This window comes from Aquarana catesbeiana, linkage group LG13, assembly GCF_042186555.1.
Source record: "Aquarana catesbeiana isolate 2022-GZ linkage group LG13, ASM4218655v1, whole genome shotgun sequence".
NCBI lineage: Eukaryota > Metazoa > Chordata > Amphibia > Anura > Ranidae > Aquarana > Aquarana catesbeiana.
This window is the reverse complement of record NC_133336.1, coordinates 102,345,125-102,362,012: the sequence shown is the minus strand read 5'-3', so window position 1 is coordinate 102,362,012 and position 16,888 is coordinate 102,345,125. Positions and strand designations below refer to the sequence as shown.

General features: G+C 40.4%; 1 protein-coding gene across 4 annotated transcripts in view; it reads right to left on the bottom strand.

Moving 5' to 3' along the window:
- Positions 1-16,888, bottom strand: part of FMN1 (formin 1) — a 482,430-nt gene that overhangs the window by 137,650 nt on the left and 327,892 nt on the right. The window lies entirely within an intron of this gene.

The following is a 16,888-nucleotide window of genomic DNA, read 5'->3' as shown; positions in this document are numbered from 1 at the left end:
AAAATGCACCATATGAACAAACACAGAACATTTTAAATGCGTTGCATTGCAGTGCATATGCGTAAATAGCTGGTTGTTAAGAACACTGTCAGGTGCCCGCTCCTTAATATCTAGCTATTCATTGGTTGTCAAGGATGCTTGATGTGTGGTTAAGGAGCCGAAACTCATTGGTGTCCTTACCAACCAGTGATAACGCCTCCCTGAGTACCTCCTTGGTGGTCAGCATGCTCCAGCTCCTCTTGTGCAAGAGAGATGCTACCACCAGAGGGGGAAGGAGCCAGAAAGACAGAGGGTGGGTCAGCCTGGAGCTTTGACTCAGAGAATTTGAGGGGAGGAGAGGAGGGCAGGCGAACTAGAGAAGCTGGATGGCTAAAAATTATTGCAAAACTCCTGTCCTACCCTGGCAGGAGATGGGGAGGAATGCGGGGGAGCATGGTTTACATATACAATGATTGTTAAGGAAGCAGGCTTGTGTCATATCCTTAATCAACTATTTACTGGTTGTTAAGGAGGCCAGCGGGTGCCCAATCCTTAACAACCAGCATCTTTGTGCCAAGTGGCCACAAAAATGCACCTAAAACACAACCCATGTGTGGTTTCAGTGCATTTTTGGTGCGTATCCCATTGACTGAAATGGAAGGTGCATCTTTGGAGCACTTTTGAAATGCGCACCAAAGATGCTGCATGCAGGAGTTCTATTTAAAGGGAAATACTTTTGATGTGCGTTGGGTTTTTGTCATGCTGGAAATGTGCTGTCTAGCGCGGAAAAAGGGTATAGATGTGAAAGGGCCCTAATACAGCCATACAGTGCACACATGCCAAGGACAGAAGGCAATTACTGGGATCATTCAGATCTCTTCATACCATGTATGGATAATTTGTGCTTTAATAGGTGTAAAATATTTATTTTCTTTGGCTAAATTAAATGGAATATACATTTTCCTTAATACTAGCAAACATTTTTTCTTGATTGTTTCCCATTTTACCCTCACTCTCTGCCTTGGGAAACCACCATTACTTTGACATTAATGGCTTGTTCACACCATGTCCGAAAATGTGCGCTTTTTTGTGGGTTGTGTTTTATGTGCATGAAAGGTGAAAAAGGTGTCAGCCAGCATGACTTAAAATCATGCTGCACCAAAACCCATGGCATAGCAGTATCATGCATTTTGGCAGCTGTGAATACACACGTGTTTGCTAGATGTGCATGCATGTGCAGTGCGGGGAAAAAAAATACAGTTTTGCATATGTTCCTTTATTGCACCTGGTATGAATAAGCTCTAAGTGGAGGAAATTTCTGGGGAATAGGGCAGGAATTTGAATCCTTCACCACTCTATCCAAAAAGCTTTAGAAACATTTTGGCTGGACATGCACTTAAAACACTTGGACCACTATTAAAACATCAAATGTGTAGCAGTATATGTACAAGGCACAATACAAACACTAAATAAAATGCAATACATCTAACCGGTATTAATATGATGAACTAATATGATTAACAAATGTGACCAAACTTGAAGCTGAACTCCAGCCCTACTTGACTTGAAAGCAAGTCTGGCTCAGCTGTACAGGCTCCTCTCCTGTATGGAAAATGCTTAGTCTGATCTCATCACATATTGTGAGCTTCAAACCATTTGCATTAACATAAGAAGCTAAAGAATAGTGAAGCCCTCCTAAACTCCTGGTTGTAAGACATTCAACATCTGGTCCTTTCCACCTTAGCCTTATGGTCTCAGGCCTTTTATTCATTGGATGTTAGTTCTTTAACTCATTCAGATAGATTCAGCTTTACAAGTGGGTGTTACCTAGGGTAAACTGCAAACACAGTCTGCTATTTGCATGGCTCCTCCGAAGAGCCAGACCCCTGCTTCCGTTAGGGCTGGGGGCCCTAAATTGGAGTACTGAGGTGGAGTGCAGCACCTTGCTGGCTCCTCTTACAAGCCATGATCTTCCTGCACTGCCTAGAAAAGAACAGGTATTGAATGCCAATATCACTGGGTATAAAAAAAGGTAAGCAAAAGTAATAAAAAGTAAATTGCAGAGGTGCACAGAGAAAGGACTTCTGACTAATGAAGTTAACAGCAGACACTTTGGGGCACCTGTTTTCAGGCAAGACTGTTTAAAACAGGTAATATAACAGTCAAGATCGGTATAATTCCTGTGCCTTTCCAATGAGGATTACCCTTTCCAAAACATAATGTAAACCAATTACATTTAGAGAAAATGCCTATTAAAGGGAATGTCAGGGATGCGGCAAAGCTCTATATGCTTAAAGCATACCAAATTCTAAACAGTCTCTTGGGAACTGATCAGGATTGAGTAACAAGGTTGAAATACCTTCCTGGAGATACTACTACTGCTAAAATACTCGATCCAGTACTGACCATGTGACCAGAATTCTAGGTATTTGGGCTTTTTTCAGTTACCCCACCTCTGGCTCTTGCCCTCAGCTCCTTCACATTGTACATAGCGCATCCCCCAGTCACCTGGAACAGTGATTTACTTTAATTATTTCAGGTATGTCAATTTACGCAGCGTTTTACATATACATTGTACATTCACATCAGTCCCTACCCTCAAGGAGCTTACAACCCAAGGTCCCCAACACACATTTATACATACTAGGGCCAATTTTAGGCAGGGTCCAAATAACCTACCAGCATGTCTTTTAGAGTGTGGTAAGAAACCCACGCAGGCACAGGGAGAACAATCAAACTCCAGGTAGATGGTGTCGTGATCTGAACCAGTGACACTTTTTGCTGCTAGGTGAAAGTGACAACCACTGCACCACTGTGCTGCCCAATCTCTGTCATGTCCCTGGCAGCCCATCCCCCCTATAGAACACACCCAGGGAGCAGTTAGATCGCCCCCCACCCCTTGATCGCCCCCTAGTGTTAACCCCTTCCCTGCCAGTGTAATTTTTACATTGATCAGTACATTTTTATAGCACTGATCAATGTAATAATGTCACTGGTCCCCAAAAAGTGTAATTTGGGGTCAGATTTGTCCGCCAAAAGGTCGCAGTCCCGCTAAAAATCGCAGTTTGCCATTACCAGTAAAAAGAAAAAAAAAAGAAAAAAAAAATCCCTAAATTTATCCCATAGTTTGTAGACGCGATAACTTTTGCGTAAACCAACCAATAATGTGCCCATTAGGATTTTTTTAACCAAAAATATGTAGAATATATAAATCAGCCTAAACTGATGAATAAATTTGTTTATATTTTGTTTGGAAAAGTATTATAACAAAAAAAAAAAAAAAGTTTTCTTCTTCAAAATTGTCGCTCTTTGTTTACAGCGCAAAAAAAATAAAAACCGCAGAGGTGATCAAATACCACCAAAAGAAAGCTCTATTTGTGGTAAAAAAAAGGTCAATTTTCTTTGGGTACAACATCACACGACCGCGCAATTGTTAGTTAAAGCGACAGTTTGACAATTGCTTTATTAAAAAAAACGAAAAAAAAACAAAACACCACAATGTCCCCCAGTATACAGTAGATCCATTGTCAATCACGACACCCCCTGCCATCGCAGAAGAAAAAAAAAAAAAAAAAAACAAAAAAACCACAAAACAAAAAAAGCTCTGCTCACACCGAAGGCTCCGGCCGAGTGACAATTCTTAAATGGCTAAAGGGCGGGGCGACCTGGAGGCACCACCCCTGCAGCATCACCAACCCAGCATGCAATGGTCGGTGTTGTCACAAGGGGCGATGTCACCAGTGGTCATTCGAATCGGATTCGCCTCAAAACACATCTAATTCGCATATATGGGAACGGAGCCTAAAAGTCCCTGCAGATCTCTACAAATCACATTTTATAGTAGTACTAAATTAGTGTACAGAAAATAGATAATAATCCATGAGAGTACAAAGGTTCTGCCCTTTATTATGATGGGTTTCCTATTAGAGTTGGGTTAGTGGTTGGGGACGAGCAAAAGTTCAACCTGAACATCGCCTGTTCTGCGAACACTTGAATTTGCTGGGCATTCAGCGGGTGCTCGCCCTGCCAAATGCCCTGCAATGCACAATCAGGGTGCAGTGAATCGCCGGCCGTGGTGCCCTTAACGACCGATGAGTCATCAGCTATCACCGGGCTTCCCCACTGACAGCCGAATAAAAAATAAATAAAAATAGCTGGCAATAAAAAAAGTAAGAAAAAAAAAAAGTCCCCCCCCCCCCCAGTCCATACTAGGCCCTTCGGAGGGAACAATTTTTTTTAATGAAAGGAATTGTCAAAAACAGTTTACTTTTTGGTGAATAAGTAGCCCATACTCATTTACATGGGGGGGCGCAGGGATTTGGGGGTCACCTTAACAGTGGCTTCCAGATCCGGATAAGCCCCCTGCCCACAGACTCCCACAATCATAGCCCAGGGTTATGAGAATGAGACCATTGTCCCCATCAATATGGGGATAAGGTGCTTTGAGGTTGAGAGCCCCCCCTGCCCCCAAAGCACCCAGTCCCCCATGTTGCGGGCATGTGGCCTGGTATGGTTGGGGGGGTGCTCCCTCGTCCTGGCCTGCCAGGCTGTGTGCTCAGATAAGGATCTGGTATGGATTTCTTTGGGGGGGGGGGGCACACTGTTTTTTTTCCAATTTTGGCATGGGGTTTCCCTTAAAATCCATACCAGAAATAAGGGGGGCACGCCATGCCATTTTTAATTTCACATTTTTCTATTTCCGGCAATGGAACCGTATTGTATTGCTGGCAATTTAAATGTAAATTTTATTCCTTTTTTTTTTTCTTAAGAAAAGTCTTTTGTTGCAGCATGTTCTATTCTACAGATGTGCCACTTTACAAGCAGACTAAGAGGACCCCCAGGTACTATATTTGAAGGAATTTTTTTATTGTTGCACTTTTACTACTTAAGGACCGATCCTATTTTTGAGACTTCTTGTTTACAAGTTAAAATCAGTATTTGCTAGAAAATTACTTAGAACCCCCAAACATTATACAATTTTTTTTAGCAAAGACTCTGGAGAATAAAATGGTGGCCGTTGCAATATTTTATGTCACACGGTATTTGCACAGCGGTCTTTCATTTGCAATTTTTTTTGAAAAAAAGAATTAAAAAATAAGAAAACTGTAAAGTTAAACCCATTTTTTTCAATAATGTGAAAGACTTTGGTACTTAATCTCCATAGGGGCGTTTAATAATGTCTACAGGTTACCAGTTTAGAGTTCGCTTCTGTGCGCTTCGCTGAGACCACTTTAAAAAACGTAAAGCGGACCACCCACTGTTTAAATAAACACTGGGGGTTATGGCAGCTATCTGCTGCCATAACCTTGGTATTTAAAGGCAAAGTAGCGACGTATATATCTATGGTGGTCCAAAAGTGGTTAAGCATCATTAAAATCACTACTCCTGTAAAAACAAAACTATCTTAAAACTTTTTTTTGCATTGATACATGTCCCCCAGGGCAGTACCCGGACCCCCATACCCTTTTTATGGCCAATTACTTGCATATAAGCCTTTAAAATGGGGATTTTTGATTTTTCCAAAGACTTTAATAGGGTTCGCCGTTCGGGTCAGAACTTTTCTCCGTTCAGGAATTATGGAGTGAACCGAACAGGGGGTTGTTCAGCCTATCTCCATTTCCTATAACACAATGATATTCTCCAATGGTGGGGAAAAAAATGCAGGCCACAGGGATAAGGAAGAGCAGGAAAGAAAAGACAAATAAATAAGTAGGAAAGGCAATGGTGGGAGTAAAGTTGTGAGTAAGAGCGAACAGCATAAGTAGGTATATAGTTGCTAACAACAAAACCTATTATGGTGGTAACAGACCTATGGTGGCATCCGGTTACATAAGTGTCCACCAAATTAATATGTAAAGGGTTCATCTTTTGTAACATGTTACACCCATGCTGCCTCTGTGAGCAGAGAGAGAAAGGAGAGCTGCTACAGACAGGCACAGCGTTGGATCTAGAGTGAACTCAGGTCAGTATACAGTGGTGTGAGGAAGCAATACAATTACTGGGGCATTTTTTACCTTAATGCAGAGAATGGATTAAGGTAAAAAAGCATTGAGCCTTTAGAATCACTTTAAGTGTCAGGCTCTGCACACTGTCTTCAATATGCACCCCAAAACATACATGAAGGAAAGGAAGTTGGGGGAAGTCAAAATTCCTGATATACATACTTGTTCGGGGTTAAACAATAATGGGATTATGCCAAACTAATGTTATTGCAACAAATATCAAAATTAACAAAGAAAAGTATCCCCATGAAGTGTCATTGTGATATAAAGCTAAAAAAGGGGAGATTTTACTGAAGACTTGAGTAATCCGCAGAAGACCCTGTTACAGATGGTGTTTTATGCTAAAAAAGCCTTGGCACTCGAGTGGAAACCCCACCCCAATTCTCCAATTCTGGGTTGAATAATTCAAAAAAGCAGTACCATTATATAAGCTGACATATTCCTCGCGGGTTTGTTCCAAAAAGTTTAAAATTTGGGCTGGATGGCTTACTTTTGTCTCTGGCGACATTGATGTCTGATTACTGATACCTTGAGTGTGGCACTGGTTACCCTTTTGTTTGTCATTAGTTTTCACTAAGACAAGCACACAAATTGTTTTATCATACATATCTTTATTAGCGTTGTATTGCCATTGTATGGATTGTTGTATGGTCAAAAAAAAAAAAAATACAAAAACAAAAAAAACAAAAAACCAAAACACAAGAAATATTTCACATTTAAGCAACTGGGAACAGAGACATGCAAACAGTCCCCTACCTGAAATTTCCCAAAGTACACTAAACACCTAGTGCTTCAGGGACAAAAGATTAGCATGTCTATATTCACCAAGAGGCATCAACAGAAATGTGAGCTTCTCCTTTCATAAAGAAAATGCCCATTTTACCTCTTCAAAGAAAAAAATAATATTTTAGAAATGGGAGCCGTTGGAATTGTTAAGCATGGCCAACCAATAATTTCACCTATATTTCTTGCAATGAAAGCGCAAAGTAATTGTAAATCCAGCAGCTTTCCAATATGAAATCTCTCATAAATTATGTGCCTTTCCCTACCTCTAATTGGGGGAAAATGAGAGCATGAAACAGAAAGGAAAATACTGTATGCTCTTGCATTATAATGCTAAAATGGCAGGCTAAGTCCTACAATGAAGGCTTGTCCTCAACAATGGCCTTAAAAAGCAACATAATGGGAGGATTATCTAGTGCAAAATAGTAGGTACCAGGACTTCCCACTATGTGCGTTCTTAACCCATTCAGTAGTAAAAAAAAAGGCTCTAACAGAATTGGTGAGACAATCCTGCACAAAGTGTGCCAGTGGTGAATGGGTAAAATTCTGTAAATGCAGAAACTTTCAGGAGGAAAAGAGGGAAAATATATATGAGTGATAAACACCCCACACCCAAAATCCTTTTATTCTAAATATTTGAGAAGTCCACGTAATGCTCAGCCAAGAAATTCAGGTCTCTAAATACAAATACACATGGTCACAATTACACGTGAGACTGGGCCCTCTGGGAGAGAAAACTGAAGCATTAACGCTGTACTGTCCAGACAAAGCTATGCAATACTAACCACTGTGGTGCCAGGCTAGATCAGCAACTAGAAATAAATCCTCTGTCCACATAAATCCAGTTTTGTTTTCTTCTTCTAAGCACAGAGTAGTACTAATAAGGCAGTTTCAGAGTTAAATTCTAAAATATGCACACTTTCTACTAAAATGATTGTAACATTTACCATCATGTTTTATTCAATAATTAGGATGATTTGTAGTGTTATATGAACAGTGATTAGGAAAATTATTAAATTAGCCTGTCAGCTATAATGAGCAGGTATTTCATGGTCTTGTAAAAAAAAAAATTCCCTATAACATTGCCACACTAATGGCCCGTACACACGATCCGAATATCGTACGACCGATCGTACGACCGTTCTCGTTAATAGTCGCAAGTAGAAATTGAATAGCCAAATAAAGTCACGAAAATTCTCATACGACAGACAAAAAAAAAAAAAAAAAATCGGAAGTGATGTCATGTGTTGTAATGTATTTGTATTGTATTTTCGGACGACAACTATACTGACTAAACGAAAATCGTACGAGGAAAATTTTCGGGTATGTCCGATCGAATAATATCGGATGAACGGTTGTGATCGGCTGTCGAAAGTAGTGTACACACAATCCGAATATCGTACGATCCTTCCTCGGATGACCGTTTTCGTACGATAGTTGGATCATGTGAACGGGCCATAAGGGAAGTCTTCTATTATGTAGTCGGAAAAAAAGAAAAAAAAACACAAGTCCATATAGTTCAACCCCCACCAGCAAAGCATGAATTTTCTTCAGCAAGGGGGAAAAAATTCCTTCCGGATCCCCCAAGAGGCAATTTGAGTTCAGTATAGTTTAGTGGAAAATTTCTCATATAATCCTATTCTGGGGGCAGGTCAATATTTTAGTTTTTTTATGCAAATAATCACCAGAACAAAATGAGTGGGTGAATCTCCCCAACTGGTACTTTGACAGCAAAGAAATCTACAGATTTTATTCATTCCCTATTCTTCCAAAATTAAAAGGTAAAATGGCTTTGGCTATAAAACTAACAAAAAAAAAAAGTGGGAAGGACCTTGCAATGAAACAGGTGCTTATTTTATTTCTGGCAGTTTTCAAAATTCCATTACTGCATTTATGGTGTCAGCTTCCGCTCATAAGGCAAGCAGAAACAAGGGACCCCTACTACAAAATATTAATTACATAATAAGCACAGAACCGACATTTAACTTGCATGAGTAAGTAGTAAGTGAACATTTGATTATGCTTCACACCTTTAAGACGGATAAAAATAGATTTCCAAATTAACTTAATCCAGCCAATTGCGTCTATACTTATATTTCTCAAAAATGACTGGATACTTGGATGTGGATGGCTAACTATAGAGTGGTGTAGGACCCATTAAATCAACTTTTACAAACTAAAGTGAATTTGCTGTAGTGTCTAGAACAGGGTTAGGCAAACTTTTGAGCAGAGTGTGCCGAAAATATTTTACGAAGATTTAGAGTGCCGGCTACATAAAACAAAAACTTCACACACTGAATCACAAAAAGGAAATTTTATAATAAAATTTCTGAAAACAACTTTAATAATAGTAATATATACTGCGAGGCAAGTCTGGTAAAGTTGAAATGAATATGCCAGTGGAGGACTTCTGCAGAATCTACAGTTGGAAGAAAAAAATTGAGAGGCGATATTAGTCATCCTATTGTAGTACTTTCAGATCAGCCCCATTTCCTGCCCCTTCACACCTCAGATCAGTCCCAATCCCTGCCCCTTCATGCCTCAGATCAGTCCTAATTCCTGTCCCTCCGCACCTTAGATCAGTCCTAATTCCTGTCCCTCCACACCTTAGATCAGTCCTAATTCCTGTCCCTCCACACTTTAGATCAGTCCTAATTCCTGTCCCTCCGCATCTAAGATCAGTCCTAATTCCTGCACCTTCACACGTCAGATCAGCCCCAATTCCTGCCCCTTTACACCTCAGATCAGCCCCAATTCCTGCCCCTTCACACCTCAGATCAGTCCCAATTCCTGTCCCTCCGCACCTAAGATCAGTCCTAATTCCTGTCCCTCCACACCTTAGATCAGTCCTAATTCCTGTCCCTCCGCATCTAAGATCAGTCCTAATTCCTGCACCTTCACACGTCAGATCAGCCCCAATTCCTGCCCCTTTACACCTCAGATCAGCCCCAATTCCTGCCCCTTCACACCTCAGATCAGTCCCAATTCCTGTCCCTCCGCACCTAAGATCAGTCCTAATTCCTGTCCCTCCACACCTTAGATCAGTCCTAATTCCTGTCCCTCCGCATCTAAGATCAGTCCTAATTCCTGCACCTTCACACGTCAGATCAGCCCCAATTCCTGCCCCTTTACACCTCAGATCAGCCCCAATTCCTGCCCCTTTACACCTCAGATCAGCCCCAATTCCTGCCCCTTTACACCTCAGATCAGCCCCAATTCCTGCACCTTCACACCTCAGATCAGCCCCAATTCCTGCACCAAATAAGTGCTGTTAATGACTGGCTTTGCGAGTATTGCAAAGCCAGATATACATTACTCAAAGTCAGTCATAAAGCATTCCTAATAATGCCAGAGCTAAAGGGGTACTCACAAAGCCAGTTATTAAGCGTTGCTCAGAAAGCCAGATACAATGTATTACTCACAGAGCCAGATTTAAAGGAGTACTGCTTTATATCTGGCTCTGTGAGAAATACTTTATATCTGGCTTTGTGAGAAATACTTTATATCTGGCTTTGTGAGAAATACTTTATATCTGGCTTTGCAGTACTTACAAACCAGTTATAAAGTATTTCTCACAAACCTAGTTATAATACCGTACAGACAAGGCCAGATATAAAGCATTTCTCAAAAAGCCAGTTATAATACTGTACTCACAAAGCCAGATATGAAGCATTTCTTACAAAGTCAGATAATAATACTGTACTCAAATCACATAGAATGTATTTCTCACAAAGCCAGATATAACGCATTACTCACAGAGCCAGATATAAAGGAGTATTAGTACTGGCTTTGTGAGAAATACAAAACCAGTTATAAAGTATTACTCACAAAGCCAAATATAATACCGTACTTACAAAGCCAGATTTAAAGGGGTACTCACAAAGCCAGTTATTAAGCATTGCTCAGAAAGCCAAATAAAATGCATTACTCACAGAGCCAGATATAATGCATTACTCACAGAGCCAGATATAATGCATTACTCACAGAGCCACATATAATGCATTACTCACAGAACCCGATATAAAGGAGTATTGCTTTATATCTGGCTTTGCTGTACTTACAAAGCCAGTTAAAGTATTGTTCACAAAGCCAACTATAAGGCAGTGTTCCCTTATAATTGGCTTTGTGAGAAATGCTTTATAGCTGGCTTTGTAAGTATTACTTTTAGTAGTACCTACAAAGCCTGTAATATTTTTAGAAAACCGGTTAAAAACTTAATCCGAAGTCAACATGGTCTGCCCTTAAGCTTGAGCCAGTTGTGTGGCTGCTTAGGGAGAGAAAGGACAGACAGCAGATGCACACTGATTAAAAAAAAAGCCTGGGCATGAGCTGGCTAAATACAAGACTGCTGCTACCAAGGGGAAGAAAAGAAATGCATGATTACCAAAGGTGCAGTCTGCCTTGAGGTGTCCTGCCCTTCCGATTCACTCACTGCACAGATAGTGAAGTCGATGTCAGTGGGAAGAGAGGTGGGTGGGAACCAGCCTGCACAGATACTGAATCACTCAGCCAATGCCACTGGAAAGAGGTGGGCGGGAACCAGCCGCACAGCTTCTCCTTCATGCAGCTGCAGCACCTGGCTAGCATTCATTTTCAGGAGGTGGGTTCCCCAAGATTGGCCTCATGTGTCGCCTGAAGGGCGGCCACGTGCCAAGTCTGGCATGCGTGCCGGGGGTTGCCAACCCCTGGTCTAGAAGGTAAAGTGATTTCAAAGGCAAATTAAAAAAAAAAAAAATGTCATACCTACCTGCTCTGTGCAATGGCTTTGCAAAGAGGAGCCCCGATCCTCCTCTTCTCGGGCCCCCCATACGGGATTCTGGCCCTTCTCTCCTACCGATTGCCCCCACAGCAAGCAGCTTGTATCTGTGTGTCCATCCACACAGTGTGGCTCGACTCCTCCCTGCTCTCTCCTGAATGGCTCACTGGCTGTGATTGACAGTAGGAGGAGCCAATGGCTCCTGCTGCTGTCTTAGCCAATGAGGAGAAAGAGACCAGTGAGAGCTACTGCTTTCGTGCATATTGCTGGATTGAGATGGGGCTCAGGTAAATATAAGGGGGACTGCTGCACACAGAAGGTTTTTTTTATCTTCATGCATAAAAAACCTTGAGCCTTACAGCCACTTTAACCCTTTCATGACTAAGCCTATTTTTGAAATTCGGTGTTTACAAGTTAAAATCCATATTTTTTGCTAGAAAATTACTTAGAACCCCCAAACATTATATATATTTTTTTAGCAGAGAATCTAGAGAATAAAATGGAGATTGATGCAATATTTTATATCACACGGTATTTGTGCAGCGGTGTTTTAAATGCAAATTTTTGGAAAAGGGACACTTTCATGAATTTTAAAAAATCCAAACAGTAAAGTTACCCCAATTTTTTTGTATAATGTGAAAGATGATGTTACGCCGAGTAAATAGATACCAAACATGTCACGCTTTATAATTGCATGCACTCGTGGAATGGCGACAAACTATGGTAGCTATGAATTTCCATAGGCGACGCTTTAATTTTTTTTTACAGTTGCCAGGTTAGAGTTACAGAGGAGGTCTAGGGCTAGAGTTATTGCTCTCGCTCTGACGATCGCGGCGATACCTCACATGTGTGATTTGAACACAGTTTACATATGCGGGCGCGACTTCCGTATGCGTTTTCTTCGCTGCGCAAGCTAGCGGGAACAGGGGCGCTTTAAAAACATTTTTTTTTTTAAATTTATTTTTATACTTATAAATTGTGTTTAAAAAAACATTTTTTTTTTTTTTACTTTTATTGCTGTCACAAGGAATGTAAACTTCCTTGTGACAGTAATAGGTGGTGACAGGTACTCTTTATGGAGGGATCGGGGGTCTAAAAGACCCCCGATCCCTCCTCTGCACTTCAAAGTATTCAGATCGCCGAAAACGGCGATTCTGAATACTGCGTATTTTTAAAAATTCGGCGCCATTGGCAGCCGAGTAAACGGGAAGTGACGTTATGACGACGCTTCCGCGTTTACAATTAGAAGGCTGGAACAAAGCCATTGATGGCTTTGTTCCAGCCCGCCCCCAGCCGCCGGAAGCAGCCGATTGGACACCGGGCCTCCCGATCCCACGGGAGGCCCGGTAAGAGCGGTGGGAGGCGTCCCCCTCCCGCTCCTCCAGTATATCAGCCGAGCAGCTTTTAGCCGCATCGGTTGTTATATACGGATAGCCGATCGCCGGCTCGAAACAACGGTACCGGGATGATGCCTGCAGCTGCGGGCATCATCCCGGTATAACTCCCGAAAGTCGAGTATGCACATCTGCGTACGGTCGGCGGGAAGGGGTTAAAGCCGAACTTCAGTCATAAATAAAACACACGTGAGGTATCGCCACAAACGTTAGAGCGAGAGCAATAGTTCTAGCAGAAGACATCCCCTGTAACTCTAAACTGGTAACCTGTAAAAAAAAAAATTAAAGTGTAGCCTATGGAGATTTTTAAAGTATCGAAGTTTAACGCCATTCCACGAGTGTGCACAATTTTAAAATGTGATAGGTTAGGTCTCTATTTACAATTCAAAAATTGCTGTGCAAATACTGTGTGACATAAAACATTGCAATAACTGCCATTTTATTCTCTAGGGTCTCTGCTAAAAAGAAAAAGAATCAAATATTTTGGGGGTTCCAAGTAATTTTCTAGCAAAAAAAAAAAACAAAAAACAGATTTTTACATATGACAGAAATATCAGAATTGGCCCAGATGGCAAGTGGTTAAGGGGGGGTTAATTCTTTTCGATTCCCACTGTATTAACAGATCCTTAAAATGTGCTTTTTGTAAATTGCTAGCACTCTAAACACCTGCATTTGACTTACTATTAGCTCGCTATGCAATGCTGAGAAGATCTCAGACTGAAGAGAGAGCAAGATGAGCTCATCGATCTGCCGCTTTCACTGTTTACTCACAAGCCAAGAGTGGGGAAGAGAACTGTGAATGTTACTGAACCTGCAGCAGACAAAAAATAATCAGGTCTCTTCCCCTGTCAAGCAGGGCTGTGTAAGTTTTAGGATTGGCTGGAAAGAACATATACTTTGGCAGGTAAAACTGTTCTTGTATATGCATTTTATTGTTGTGATTAGCCATCGGTCTGAAGTTTTAAACAAACTCTAGATCTCACATGGAACAGGTTTTGATATGCCATTTCTGCATCTTTGCATTCTAATGCATCTTATTCAGTTTACACAAGAAAAGTGAGGTATTTATTATGATCTCGTTGCACTACAAGGCAGTGTGAAACAAGAGCAATTACAAAGTGCTACTAAATTGATATATAAATTCTAGAGATGCACCGAAATTTTGGCAGCTGAAAAATATTGTTCAAAAATAGTGTTTTCGGCATTTTGCTGATAGAAAAAAAAAAAAAAAGGTGCCGATAATAGCACTGAAAACGCACAAGATTTTCCCGAGATGTTACTGTGTTTATGGTGCATTTTTCATGTGATTCAAAAACCATATCAAAAAACGCAACTGGTGCGTTATTGATGCATTGTTGCTGTGTTTTTAATGCAGTTTTTTTTTCTTTTACTTACCAATAATGTAGAAAGATTAACACCACAACAGAAGTGCAATGGACCAGTGTTAAGACATACATAGAACTTAGAGGGATTCATTTTTCTTGAGCTTTTTCTTGCGCTAGAATGTGTCGATAATGGGCAAAAACCTATTCACTAATTTCAACTCTTATTAAGAAAAAATGTATATATATATATATATATATATATATATATATATATATATATATATATATATAAATTTTCCGTTTCGGCCAGGTGCATCCTGAATTTTCAGTACGAAATTCCATTTGGTGCACCTCTAATAAATTCTACTCTTGCTGCACAAAAATAGCATTGTGACAATATAAGGCCCCATTGACACCTAGTGTGTTTATTTCACACAACATTGATTTCAATGGGCTGGCCTACGCTCGGCAAAGTAGCTCAGAGTTCATTTGCTTCCCGTGTTTGGGGTGCCATTAACAATGAATGGAATGAGAAGATTCCTGGAATGGGCAGATGTAAACTGAACCCCAAGACATGCAAAAGACCACTAAATGTGATGTAAAATTTCAATGTAAGAACCAAGATGACATTCTTTTACAGCATTTTTATTTTCTCCCACACATAATACTGCAGAATGACTTGGTTATAAGCAAACCACACAATGATCATAGATGTTTATGAGCTTGCCTTCTGTATTGATTGCATAGCATAAATACCTTTTTGCCAGTTTATTAAAAAAAAAAATTAGGGCAGAAATGCTACTTTTATTTAAAGGGGAAAAAATAGCAAATAAAGAAAAAATAATATGGCGTACATAATTGTGACAAGTCATATTGTAATTGAATGTTATTAAAAACAACCTTTCCTTTTCAATCTGCAGCCACTGTAATTTTCAGAAAACGCAATGCAATATGGCTACCTGGAGATGTTCTGTACAGAAGGCCCCCCAGAAACAATTTCCTGCTTGTGTGATTGGCTCACTGATTTTCCCAGAAGTCTGCACTAAGATGTAAGTCAGATTTCTGGCATCCCCTGCAACAAAAATGTAATTTTTGGTGCAATACTCCCAATAGGAAATCATATCTAAAGGGACACAGGCTCAGCAGCTTTCCTCATTAGTGCTCTGCCGGAGCTGCAGCTAATTGATAATTCTGAAACCACTCCCATTAGATTCATTTTCCCACATGGACGCAGGCAAACACACAGGGATTTCTTCAGAATAACAAAAGGTAGGAATCTGCAACAAAGTTTGTTAAAATCCTTGCAGTGTACATAGAAGGGAAGTTTTTTTTTTTTTTTACTCTCAACAAAAGTGGCGTTACTCTTTAAAGTGTTTAAATGTCATATTTCAAAAAGGGGGAGCAAGACCTTACAAGGCAGCCAATGAAGTTGAAATTGCAGCACAGCATCCAGTGTTTTGTATGTATAAACCGATTTTGTTTTGAAGAATAAAACTTCATGGAGACAAAGAAATTAGAAATTTAGATTTCAATAAGGGCGGGAGGGTAGCATATTTCATGACAAACTGATGTTATCTATGATGTCCACAGTAACAGTAATGGGACAAAACCTTCACAACAAAGCATATATTGACATACATTCTCCTGCTTAGTGTTCCGGATGTGAGAAAACCATTCAAAAAAATTGTTAACTTTTATGATCAATACCCAAGATTCACAACACTTAGGTAATATGCCTCCTTATATTCTAGTATCTATACACAGGGAGATTCTGTACTCTGGCTCATGATCTGCAGGCTCCAAGCTGTGGTTACATTTGATCCTCCCATACAAGCACTCTCCTGGGACGGTCTCTAGTCAAGCTCCAGTGACACATCTTTCTCCACTGACACAGGACCCTTGTCCCTCTCTTCTAAACGCTTGCAAAACACATGCAAGCAATTAGGGAGATCCAAGGGGGAGAAGACGCCAGTGAGGCCGTTATGCTAACCCTGTCTTGAGCTTTGATATGTTAATCACGGTGCTGACAGATGCATAGTGATGGATCACAACTCATCATCTCTCAAAAAACATCCTAGTGTGCGAGCACAATGTGTACCATTTCCCCACATGTTCTGCTTTTACCATACCATATAACACAAAGAATTTATAAACGAAGGTAATGGACAATACATCAAGAAGTGAATAGAAGTGCATTCTTGAACTCTAAACTGTACAAATCACTTTAAGGAGGAAAAATCGTTTGACAACTAGCAAATATATCACAGCATTACAATTTATGCTATAAAAAGGTATTTCATCAAGGATTCAGGTTATGGCGATCTTTCTAGAATACTACCTCAAAGCCGAATGGCTGTTTCCAGACTGAGGTTGTCATATTCATAAAAGGGTAGTGGACTGGGCAAACATAATTAAAATTCTCAGGCATTTAAGTTGGTTCCCAGGTCACTAACATAAATAGTCCCATCATGTAAACCCTTGGAACAGTGTGAGGGACACCTTCAGCACCAGTTTAGTAGGGGAAGGTCTAATCATTCAAAAAATAAACAAGTTTTTCCAACATGTACAACCATGCTACCTGTGTCTGCAGGTGCTTATTTGAATCCATGCAGAACGGTAGTAGATCCGCACCCAGGTCTTTGTCCATAT